The following is a 13,234-nucleotide window of genomic DNA, read 5'->3' as shown; positions in this document are numbered from 1 at the left end:
ACACGGAATGTACTGAAAAAACAGAAGGTCAACTTGGGGGTCCCCAAACGACCCTTTGCCACAATCAACGCCAACAAAGTTCGTGAAAAATGACCACGCATCCCTTTTGCAACCTTAGGCCGATTAGCACTCCCCCTGATGATGATGACAAATGCGTGGCCCCGCGCAACTTCGATAACGAACTTGACCATCAATCAACGATAGTCTTCGGGGCCCCGATTAGGGACGTGATCACCCGAGCGGGGTTGCAAAACCGCGAAACGGTAGCGCAGTTGATGAATTGCGCCGTTTCGGCGCTATCAATGGTCGTAAATCACGTCCCTGGTGGACCTCGCAACTTGCCGATTGTAATTTTAAGGGATTAACCCGCAAAAATCGGAGAAATCGACGCAGCGCAATAAAATGTCTCACTTTATTGCGAAAAGTCATTAGGCTTGACACTTGGCACTCGCGTCTCGGACGCGCTAAACGAAAAGGTGTTAAAAGCTGGTTAAGGCAAAACATTTTAATTATAATTGGGGTGTCGATCGACCGCGTGATTTGGTAGGGTGCCGAAAATCTTCCACAAAAAAGACACGTCGCGGACGCGTCTCCTTATGAATAATTCATGTGGAACAAACGATATCCGGTGTGCGGCGAGCGGAGCTCGCGAAAGCGGATGTGAGCTTCTCCAAAAACTACCGAGAAATACGCGGTGTGACGACCATATGTGGACGAGATGAGTCGCTGCCGCGAGTTGGAGATAAGTTCAAGCGAACTGGTTCATGCGCGGAGGTGGGCGTATTCTTGCCAGCGAAACCTTTACGACGCGTTCGGAACCAATCAATCATGGTAGACTGGAACCCCTGGACAAGACTTCTGGTGCCAAAAGCTGTCCAAGTTGGCGTCAGCTCAATCTTCCTGGTCAGAAAGTGGAGTCCTGGACCTCGTCAAGGGTTAATCGAACCTCGTATCGCCGCAGCGCCAATCAATCAAGCCAGCAGTTTCGACAGTGCGCGCAGTTCTACACAACCAAATCTTGAAGTTTTGGCGATTACGTTTGATGAACGCGTCCCGCTGCGACGATGGCTAATTAGATTCGCACGAGGGAACCCACTGCCGTCGCTGGTAACCTCAATATCAGCGCGGGCTTGCCGTATACAGCGGAATCGTTATCGGAACTCCTTGAACACCATGGGAGAAGGGAGTGTAGCGCTGATATCGCTTATCTGAACTAGGTGAACGCGACAAGAAGGTGAGACGCGATTAGGTCTCGAGTGGATAGTTTGTGCAAGTTTGTAACACTTTCTACCCAAAGGGGAGGGGAGTTTGACCATCGTTTTCGCCAGATTACCGCGTTCAAAGGTCGCTACGTCGACGACTTCTTCCGAGTAGCAATCCCGAAAAATCGTTATCGCTCTTCGAGCTTCAGCTTGTATCGGTGCGAGAGTTGCCTTTCACCCATAGAGTTATCTAAGCCCGAGCTCACGCACACTAGCACCCCATTTGTTTTGCTGGCGGGTACAAAATTTAACCTCAATCTTTTTCGTGTACGTACACGCAATACATGCGCACGTAGATAACTCTATACAGGCTAGGCGACCTTTGTAAACACACCTCGTACCTTTCACGAGTTCTAAGCCTGGAGCAGCGAGTAAACAGTAAACAAATAATATTTACACGTCGCTCCGCTCTCTTCTCTCTCTTCACCTAGTCCCGCGCGACCTGTAGAATTCAACAGTCGTTGAGCGCAAACAGAACGCTGAATGAAGCGCGAGAGGAGTCGTTCCCGCAGCGTAGATAACCGAATAAGTGGTTTGTTGAAAGTGGAGAAAAAAGTTGTTCAAACAGCGCTGAACACTTCCCGGTTCTCGCGGTGGAACTGTCAAACGCAGTGCTATGATCCTTCGGTTACAATTTTGAACTCGATCAAAATCGGAGATGATCAAGTCACGATCAATTTCTGAGTCGTAGAGACTTCGATCGTGGCCTCAGCTATCTTTCGGAGCTCTGAGGACATCGATCTTCCCATAAATTTAGTCTTAAAGGTACTTTGTAGACAACCAGGGCTAATAAAGCCTACAAACTACTTGCCAGCCAAATGTACGGACTCGATCGATGTCCTGACTGTTCCAAAACATGTCAGGGAACCTCGATCATCCAACGCCCACGCGCTGAACCGTCCCACATTGTTTACATTCTGTTGATCTTCGCGCAACATTGTCGCGTCGTCATTTTCCACATGACCAAAGTGATGTTTGTTTTGCGGATTGCCCCCTCAAGAAACGCGCGCGCGCGCGCCTGTCAAAGCGATGACGAAGAGCGAGTTTCTTTCTATTAATAAGCTGACTTGCGGGATCCGCGTAGGCCTCTTTCGTCACTCACGTGGCCCCTTTTTTTTCGAAAGGAAGGTGTGCTGCGTGGGCGCGCCGATCGTCACCGGGGGTTGACAAATTGAGTTGCCGCTCGTCGTCGTTGAAAAGAAGTCCATCCACTTCTTCGCCGCCGCGAGCAAATTTAGATCAAAGATCAAACCAAGCTGTTTGACGTCTCGAACCCATTTCGAACGTCACTTCCTGGACCTGGTCGCCCATCATCCATCAAGAACGAGTTTCAGAGATCGTAAACCGCGCGCGACAAATGACTTGCGGACTCATCAGTCTCCGCCCCGAAGGGGTGACAGAACCGGTAAAAATAGAAATCCTGTTTCCGTCGTCGTCGTTGGCGTGGACTTGGGACCAGCAGCTGGGCGATCTTCTGCTTGAAGATCGCGATCGCGCGAAATTTTAGTGAATGAAGTTCGCGCGCGATAGTTGGGCGTAGCGAGAGCCCCGCAGGGGGGCCCTCGTACGGCTTGAAACTCAAGTCACGGTGATTTGCATTTGGGAGGAGGTCGTCGCGAAAGTGGGACTTGATCGCGTTTGAGGGGAGGTGATCGTAGTTTTTCTGAATGGTTTTTGGAGTTGATGTGAATCTGGATTGATCTCGCAGATATAATCACTTATGGGTTGATCATTCAGATCTTCGGGATCATCACATTAGCGCAGAAGGAATGACTCAAAATTGTTTCATATTGCTCCAGTTAATTAAGTTTGGCACACTGAAGTTCATGAAACCATTTTTTTTTCTAGATCTGATTCCGATCTCGGTTGATTTTCCAAATCTTCATGATCATAACCAGATCAACCTGCTGACTGTAAATCGCCCCCAAATGCCCAGCTTGGTGCACTGAAGTTCCCTAAATTTTCTCCTGCTCTAACAATCCCCCGATAACTCATAACGATCGCGATTGCCGCTTGGTTAACAAGACATATCTTCAAGATCATTACAGTAACTCTTAGAGGACGACTTAAATCGATCTTAAATTGTTTCTGCTGGTTCAGTGTACTACACTGAAGCTCATGGAACCAAAATTTTCATTCCAAGTCTCGCTTAGGTCTCGGTTGATCCTCCAGATCTTCAAGATCACCACTCCAGATCGCCATAGAGGACGCAAATCGCTCCCAAACGGTTCCAATTTGTCCAGCTTGGTGCACTGAAGTCCGCTGAAGCTCCCGTCACCACAAGACCCCATAACGATCGCGCGGTTGACTAACGATCGCGTGTCGCGTGGCACTCAACCCCCACGCAGATTTTGGACCATAAGTAGGTTACTACGGCCACGACGACAACGCTAAGCCGATCAGCCGCTGTGACCGAAAATCAATTAAGCAGTTTTACATATTAACTTTTTGGGCGGGTGGTGGGATATCCAAGTCGATCGTCACAGCGTTGTTTCATTAATAATATTACAATAAATTACGCGAAGATTATGACCAATAAAATATGATAAGTGGAGTTGCCGTTTCGTTCGGTTTTGTCTCAGCGTCGAGTATTGTTCCACGAGGGGTCTCGCAACCAGTTTGAGACGGCGATCGCCAACACATGGTCGGGCCTCGATCGCGCTGAAATCACCTTCTACGGAGAGTAGAAGCATAATTTAACTGCTATATATGGGGAAATGTAAATTGGTTAAGGCCTTAGTGGCAGCTGCTGCCGAGACTAGCCAAGAATGGGGGAGTACCCACAAGACTTGGTCAGGGCCTTTCCAAAACGGTGATCGCTCCTAGATATGGACAGGATGTACGAGAAACCCAGGACACACCCCTGGGGAGGTACGCGATCGCAGCGCGATCGCTGCTGACCGGGATTGTGCGTAGATCAAGATTAATTGCATCGTAAACTAGATTAAATCACGCGTGCAGCAGTCCCAAGTCGACGATCGTCGACGGTGAAATCCGGTTGCAGCAATTCACAGCGGGTTCGCCGTATCACATCTCACAAATTAATAATTATTTTCCCTTCCCCTCCAATGGAGAACTCCACTCCACTCCGGTAGGGTCTTCACGACGTACTTTTGAGCAGGTCGTAACGCGATCGCGATCTTGACTTACGCGATCGTACGGGCTAGACCCTGCTGAAACACACTACCAGCGATTCCACGCATCTGCCTTATCAAGATTCTCGTGAAACCCCCGGCTGTCAACCGTTTTTTGCTCACGCACTCACGTCTCTCTTCATGGAATGATCGTCATCATCGCCGCGATCATCATCATTTTGCGCTTTACGTAGAAGTCAAAGATTAACAACATTGCGCGCTGATGCTGGGCTGGCTGACCGCTTGTGGAACAGACAATTATAAACATATGTGAAATCGCGTCCGTTTTTGTTGGCCTGCTCCTTCTACACTGGTTCGCGTGTAGAAACACAAAGAGCCTGGCAGTGGTAGTTTGGTGGTAGTGGTGCTGGGGAGTCGGTGGCACTAATACAGGTTTGGTTGTTTGAAAACGGAGCGATCGCGAGCGTAGGAGATGCTGTGGACGCTTCGGTTATCGTTTTGAACTCGATCAATAGCGGAGTAGATCGAGTCGCGATCGATTTTTGAGTTGGTAGGATTTTGATCGTGTCCTAAGGTATCATTTGGAACCATGGGGACATCGATCCTCACCTTTGATTTGGTAGTCAGGGTTGATCAAGTCTACAAATGTACAAATTTGCGACTTCCTCGATCGTTGATCAAGCTCCCCAATCTCTCCTCCAACCGAAGAAATCTGGTTTACCTTTGCAAATACTTAATCGCGTCGCGCGCGAAAAAAAAGACCCGATCGTGCCTTCCCGGTTCACGGCTCGGCTCAGCTGCTCATTCACAAGACGCGATCGCACCAATACACAAGCGCCAAGAATCGTTTTGAGATGTGTGTTTCGGGCCCGAGATTATAGATTATAATTAATAGCTGTTAGACGGGGTCCCCTCGCGTGCCGTCGCTTCGCGACGCGATCACCTTTTTTCCGATCGTGGTGGTGATCGTGCCCACCAATACAAACGCAGTTTGTACGGGAAGAAAGAGGAGGCATTAATAAGATATTAATAGCTGTTTAATTTAATACGCACATGTGCGTCGAGAAGTGTTTGGTTACTCGATCGCGGGTTGAAGATCGCGAGCGGGGAAGGAAACCACAGCTTGAAGCCTGGAAAACTCACGCCGAGAGGCGAAAGATAAGAAACATCAATTTGACGATCGATTGGTGACGACTCTTTTCTCTCACTTTAGAACGAGGGAGTGCGAGCAAAGGGCAGCGGATGGATCACTCAGTCAGGGGTTTGAGGGTGCACGAAGCTGTGGGAGATTGTGGTGATTGAGTTCTGGCAGCCGTAACGGTAGGGCCGTGATTGATGAGTGATGATCGTAACGAGCCGATTGTGAAGCAGCCGAAAAATTCTCACTGCAGTCTGGCTACGAAATTATGGGAAAATTCAAGCTATTTCAGACTTAAGTTACGCTCAACCAATCAAATTTACATAGGTCGGCTAAGAAGTTATGAGAAAATGTAATCAGTATCAGACTTGAGCATCTTTCTCTAATCTAATTTTGAATAGGACGGCTAAGAAGTTATGGAAAAGTTAAGTTTAGTTTTCAGACTTGATTTAAACTTAACCAATCCAATTTTCGTAGGCTGGCAACGAAATTATGGAAAATTTTCCAAAAATGATCTTGATTTTTAACGATCTAGATCTCAGAATCGATCGTGCTGCGCAATTCCACTTTCAATTAGCCCGATTTCCTCCCAAATTCCGCTCACGTCCGGTTCCCCTCAGATATCCGAACTCCAGACAGCCTCCCCCAATTTGACTCGTGCTGGCCGCACGTTGCCGTCTCTCTTATGGTGCATTAGAGTTCCATGCGTTGAAACAGATCATACCCCCGGCCGTAATCTATGGAAATTCCCGACCTTTTCTCCCGATCGCTCCGTATTCAACGGAGGTAATTAGCAGGCACTACCGAACCAACCAACCGAAGTCTGAAAGAAAATGCTCAATCAAGCGCTCAAGATCTTCGAGGCTTCGGTGTGTTAATTACAGCTAAACAATCTCCATTATAGAGCCCCCGGTCCCGGAAAGCGATGATTACCTCTCTCGCGATCGCGATCGCGCTGGGCTTGTGCGTGTACAAAAGCACAATGCCCCCTTCTTCGCGCGGAGAGGCGTCTGTTTGACCAACAGTTTAACGCTAACGCTCAAACGCTAGAATTTGGTGCGTAAACACCTCTCTCCACTCTTGGAAGTGTCACCCAAAAGCTGTTGGTTCAGCTGGGCACGATCAACGTGACCACCGGGTCGTCGTGACTATGAATTTTCATAAGAACCGCGATCGTTACCGGCGGTCATGATCCTTATGATCTCCAGAGAGTCAACCCGCAACCAGCTACCGTATTGGTGTCGATCGCGGAGATCTACGTGGGAGTAGTCGGCAACCCCCTGCAGCTCTCTCGCTCGTGAAGTCGGTTCCGTTATGAACAAACTGTGATCGATCATTCAACGGGAGCCGCAGCTTCGGCGGTGGCACGCCTGCAGTTTTGAGTGATTGCAATCGCTCCAGCATCGCCCCGGCACGCCATATGGTCGTACGCCATTATCTTCCCGGCGGGGGGTTTTACCCCTCCAACTCTTCAACTCCAGTCTGGTCTGGCAATCGCCGAGCGAGGGAGAGAAATATCAATCATTAATAGATTTCTCGTGCCGGGCGGACTGTTTTTGGTTGAGCGTTGTTGTTGTTGTTGGGGGTGTCTGGTTTTGGCTGGTGGAATCCCGGTTTCCGCCAAACTTGGATCAACAACAACATGCTGGTGCGCGCGACGTCGAGATTTCCGTATTTGGTGGAACGAATCTCGATGAAAATTGGACAATTTGTAACAAAAACAGAACAGATTCTAATGCGATCGTCACTTTTGTAAGAGGATAAGGGAAATTCTCCACGGTATCAGCCATCGTTTCAAGCAAGAGGTCCTCGGATTTGGACCCCGGATCAAACTCGCATAGCTTTAGAGAGTTTGTTAGACTACATTGTTGGTATGTTGGAAAGTCATGGGTCTTCTAATAACTATCAGGAGTTAGGATCTGTACGTCTATCACCGTAACAAGCAAGAGGTCGCCGGATTTTGACCCCGGATCATACTCGCACAACTTCAGTGAGTATGGTAGACTACTTTTCTGGTATGTTGGGATGCCCTAGGTCTTCCAAGGACTCCCTGGAGTTAAGATCTGTGGGTTACCACCGTAAAAAGTAAGAGGTCGTCGGATTTTGACTTCAGATCATAATCGAAAAACTCCAGTAAATATGGTAGACTAATTTTTTTTCAAGTTGGGATGCCCTAGGTCATACAAGGACTCCGTGGAATTAAGACCTGTGGGTATACCGCCGTAACAAGCAAGAGTTTGTAATTTTACCCCAAAACACTAGCCGGCTATCGAACTATGCAGTCAACATGCCAAAATACGAATTTCCTGACACCAAAAAGGCTTCTCAATAATCCGTGAAGGACGACTCAAACTCGCAAAGTCAAGTTTGTCTCTTCAGCTAATGGAAAAGACACATAAATGGCACCAATTTGCACTTTTCCCTCGTCCAGGTGCGAACTTGCGCAACGTTTGACATAGTTTCCCACGCGGACGTCACCCGCCGCCTACTTTTCCACAACAAACAAACACACAAATTGGATATTGGCAAGTGGCGTTATTTATAGCCCTAGCACTTTCTTTCTTCGCCGTTGCTGCGCTGCATTCCTGGCCATTGTTTATTTTCGTTTTGAAGAATGAGAACGCCCAGCCGCCTGCGATTGCCACATGCGTTCCGCTTGACGCAATTCCGGCCAGAGAGGGGAGGTCGCGTGTTGCGATTTGCGCGCAAATTTCGCTACAAAGTTGCGCCCGCTTGCTGTGATGGATTGCTGTCAGAAAAAGTGTCGTAAATTTCCTACCGATTTTATGACCTATGACTACCGATTTTACGGGGGGTTGCGCGCAGATCAAGTTCGGGTGTCTTACCTGGAAAAAGAAAGAAAGAGAAATGAAACTGGTTAGAATTGGTCAACAAAACAGAAAAAGTCAACAGAAGTAGATTAACCTCAAAATCACCGTCACATGGCGATAAATTTCCCGCCCATTCACGCTTTAGTACTCGGGTTTCGCAAACGTTAATGGCCCATTGTGAGCGCGGAGCTCACGCGGGCACCGTCCGTAAACATGGCCACAAATTTTGCCTTTAATTATGCATATATTCGCTCTCGTCATCCCATGAGATTCACGCCCCCACACAAAAAAGAACAGATTCACCTTCGCCCAGTAGACAGCATCACACACAAAAGACATCAACAAAATTACGATGATTACTGAAAATTGCCCATTTTATTGGGCGATAAATAATATTTACTCCCGGTGACAAAAATAATGAAGCTCGCTCTCGAAACACACAGGTTAACGGCTTGAAAGTTGTGGACAAAACGACAAAACGTCGTTAATTTTGTTTGTTTATTTTCGATGTTGTTTTCGTCTCCGTTGTGACATATGCTAAAATGAGAGGTATTAACGAGTGAATCCGTTAGCATCAAGAAGGGGAAATTGACTTTTTGAGCTTTAAAATTTGTTCAAAAATCATGCATAATAAGTCACCATCAAGAATACGCCCTAAGCAGATGATACGAACATCTGTCAAATCAGTAGTAAATTTTCAATAGCGCGAGACCTTGGAAGTAAACCAGCAGCCCATCACCCTCATGCTCAACTTGAACTAACACTGGAGCAAGTGGGATAGACTATTTGTTTACATCAAAAGTTTCACCTTTTTTGAAAATTTACTACGAAAATAGCATCAAGTTAGCTGTCATTTTTTGTATCGGGCGTCAAAGCATGTACACTTTTTGATGAATTTATTTTTTTGAAAACAAAAATGTTTTAAAGCAGAAAAGAATCCGGTGAAATTTACCCAAAAATGGAAAATTTTCACTTTTCTTATTTCCAAATAAAATCCGGGTTTCATGATAACTTTTTTGACAGCTCGGAAATCCACCTTACCTTATCTAATCAATATGCCTTGATCAGAGATGACCTTGGATGTAAACAACCGCTCATTTAACCTATTTTCAATATAAATTTTCTGTAAGGTGATCAAATTTAACTTTTTGTTTACATCAAAGGTTACACCCTTTTGAAAAATATCTTTAAAATAATTTAAGGGAGCGTTCCTTCATTCCGTAACGTAACAATCTCGTAACAAAATTTCCATACCCTTTTTTGTATGAGGCGTAAAAAAGTCTTCGACCTCAACTGCGTTACGTTTTAAAAGAACGCCCCCTAAGATCAAGCAAAACAATGTAAATTGGCCAAAGTAAGAAATTTACTTGACGCGTCAAGGGTTACAGCAAATTTGCAAAAAACAAGGCCGTTGTCGCCGGCATATCCCGCCACAATAACGAGACACTAATTGCGTCTCTCGCCAAACAAAAAAACAACAACAACAAAACATTGTTTACGACCTTCAGATCTCGAAAAAAAGGAGAGGAGAGACGTCAACTCTTATTTTTGACCATGCCAACACTGCCAAGGTGTTCCGTTAGAGGGGGTCACCTGTTTTGGTTTAGCTCAAAACAAGACGATTTTTCAGAAAAAGGGGAGGGTTGGCGGATGACGTGACGTAGACAAGAGAGGGCTCAACACAAGTAGTGTATCGGAAACATAATTGTCAGCGGCGGCGCGTAACTGGCCAACGAGGTGAGTAAAGCAAGACCAAAACTTTTTGCTGCGGAGCCAACAAGAGCCATTAATATTAATAATAAAAATAAATAACAACGGCCATAATAATGATAATGTAATAATTGCCGAATTAAGAAACAGTTTAACATGTTTACGAACCCCGAAGCGGGCACCTTGGCTTAAAAATCTGGGTTTTGGAGGTTAGAGGGGGAGCGAGCGGCGGGACAGCACTTATATGGCGCGGAAGAGGAGGGAAAAAATCAATAACACATTAAGTTTTAAGACGAAGCGATGTGCGAAATGTGCGAGGAGAAGACGAAACGTCAGAGCAGAAGAACGCAGCACTAGCGCCATCTGGACGGACGGACGGAGTCTGGGGCTGAAGCAGCAACCGAGCAGGCCATGCCTCAACGGGAATCAGAACTGACAACACTGTAATTATTATGTTAATGGTGAAAGCATGTCGAGCATACATTACCACGCAGTTGGCTTTGGCTCGTACTTATAAGGGAGGAGTGCACTTCGAGTAAAGCACCGAGCTTTTTTTTGCTTGAATGTCTAATTAGGTGGAAATCGGTGGATTGATGGGGTCGAACCATTTTGGCGGGTATGTTTTGCTAATTTGCGCGGGGAGGAGCCTAAGTGGCTTGAAAGCTTTTTTTTGACAGATCGTCTGCTTCAGTTGGCGCCTACCTTGTTGCGTCAATTGCATTAGTGTTTGACGTTTCTACTCGAAATGACATTGTTTCCAATTTCGGTCAAAATTCGTCAACAAATGTTGACAGTGAAACTTCAAACTTCATACTTATCGAGAAAAATCGTCATGACAACGAAACCCGGCAAAAAAAGTCGCCCCAACATTGGACCCATGCTGCGTTATCAAACGACATGACAAATCTCCGGCTACGATGGCCTTTAGCCTCGCCACTCGATTTCATCGTGTCTCTTTTTCCCTGTTTTTTTTTCTTTCTTTTCAGTGGTAAGCTGACACGTCCTGTCAAAACTCACAGCGGGGCCAGATTAGCAAATTCACGCGAGCGAGCCCGCTCTCTCAAACTCCACCGAATCGGATTGCGCGAGTTCGATTGCCGCGCTCCCGGAAGTGTCAAGAGTATTGCCGATTTCGCTGAGCGCGCTGTCCAAAAATCCCCACCCAAACAGCCGCAAATCTAGTCGGCCACCACTTCCGAAAGCCATTACTCTATCGCGCGCGACGCTCGCAAGACGTCAGACGGATGAGCGTCGTCTAAACAAAACACGCATGGCCTGCTCCGTGGGATCCCGCGTGCTCCAATTTCCTCCGCTGCGCGGGGTTAAAAAATCTGCGTGGGGTAGTACAAATACCACGCACGAGAGATCGACAACACAAGCCGCTATTAATAGAAGGGAAAACTCAAAACATACGCACACACACGCGCCTTGAGGCGTGTTGTTCACAGATATGTAAACTGACGCTCTGCAGTCAGCAGTGGGGAAAGGAAGTCGCGCGAGATAGTGGCTTTGTTTATGTGGGGCTTGTCTCTCTCGCGCTCACGTGTGAGAGTAAGTTTGGGATGGGATGTGAAATTATAGGAAAAAAAAGAAACCTTCTCAACGAGAAATGCAATCTCATTCTTGAGTGTGATAACGGCTGGAGCATGCTGGCAGACTGAGCGGTGAATGGAAAAGGTTTCAATGGGTTTTTTTTATTTAAAAAATCAACAATAATGTAAGGAATTGAAGTTTTTAAAATTGTTATGTAGTTTACGAATACCCCAACAAATCAGCTGCAATTATAGCAAGCAATGTAATGAATATATTTAATACTGGAGAATCTGACTCATTCATCTTTAATAATTCGGTTAATCTTTGCTCTACTTTTTTGAATACTTTGAAAACTGGCAACTCTTCAATACCCAATGAGCATTTCGCTAGGAGACGATGATTTTAGCGGATTGCAGACTGGATTTCGCCATGTAATGTGATGATTGTCTAAGCTCAAGGAAGCGATAATTGAAAATAGTATCAATTCCATCTTAACCAGATTCTCACCATCGCACCGGTTACAAGGAATTGAATTTGGATGACGGGACTTGTTTAAGAGGATAAGGGAAAATCTCCACTCCAAATAAATTTCGCTTGGAGTTATAAACGATTTTTTGAAAGGCATAAGGTCAAGGATACGCTCTTAGCAAGCGTTGGTGCATTCAGTTTAGGTAACATCTTTCTAAAAAACAAAATTTAAAGAACTGGCAATACTTTCTTGAAATATCGGTAGTTAATTAGAGTATTTTTTGTTTTAATTTTTTGTTTATTTTTATCACAATGTTTCTGTGCGAAATTAGACTATTCGAATACGTTTCAAATTATTAGATCTGGCAACACTTTTATTTAGGTTAATTGACTTTGAAAAATAGTATTTAGATAGTTATTTTCTATTTTTCTTTTACTTTATTACACAAATTTTCCGAAATTTCAGCAATTTTACTACAATTTTGAAAAATATTTTCCTACTGCACCAATAAAATTTTAAGAACTGATTTCGGTTATTACTAAGTATTTTGCTTGAATTTATTGAACTTTTAAAAAGTATAATTTGTAAATTTGAAAGAAAAGAACCTATGAAACTATCTATCTGTGCCTCAATAGGAAGATAATTTCGTTAAAATGTCTCAGTAGATAGAATTTTAAAGAACCGGCAACCCTGGCATGATTTGAAAATGCTTATGTTTTGGACCTTTTAAAGCTAAGTTGTTGTTTATTTTGATGATGTTTCTTTTCTCATTTTTTTTCGCGTTTTGGTCGTACGTTTTGCTTGAGACGTATCCAAATTAGGTTGCTTCAAAAATCGATTCAATTATTCAACATTTTGAAAAATCTGGCAACCCTGATTAAAGTTATTGACACTAGGATTTTCCCTTTAAAATTTGTTATTTTTTTTAACTGAGATATTGTGAGTGCACAGCTATCGATACCATTGGATTTCGTAATATTATTATTTTTAATTCTTTTATTTCGGTCGTACGTTTTGCGTAGGGCGTATCTTAATTACATTCAGCGATTCCACGTCAAATCAGCAGGGTCCAGTTAAAAAGTGCTCCGATTTCGCGCAAATTTGCCATGAAAGTTCCTTGACATAAATAATTAGACCCGTAGTTTTTGTATGGTTACTAGGGTGGTAATATACAAGAAAGGGTGGTTCAAAAAAAT

The 13,234-nt window shown here is 45.0% G+C and overlaps 1 protein-coding gene across 2 annotated transcripts in view; it reads right to left on the bottom strand.

Moving 5' to 3' along the window:
- LOC6036349 (bone morphogenetic protein receptor type-1B) overlaps positions 1 to 13,234 on the bottom strand; it is a 266,169-nt gene that overhangs the window by 3,044 nt on the left and 249,891 nt on the right. The window lies entirely within an intron of this gene.

The sequence above is a fragment of the Culex quinquefasciatus genome, chromosome 2 (assembly GCF_015732765.1).
Source record: "Culex quinquefasciatus strain JHB chromosome 2, VPISU_Cqui_1.0_pri_paternal, whole genome shotgun sequence".
In the NCBI taxonomy this organism is placed as follows: Eukaryota; Metazoa; Arthropoda; class Insecta; order Diptera; family Culicidae; genus Culex; species Culex quinquefasciatus.
Note: the sequence above shows the minus strand (reverse complement) of the source record. Positions and strands in the feature narration are given on the sequence as shown.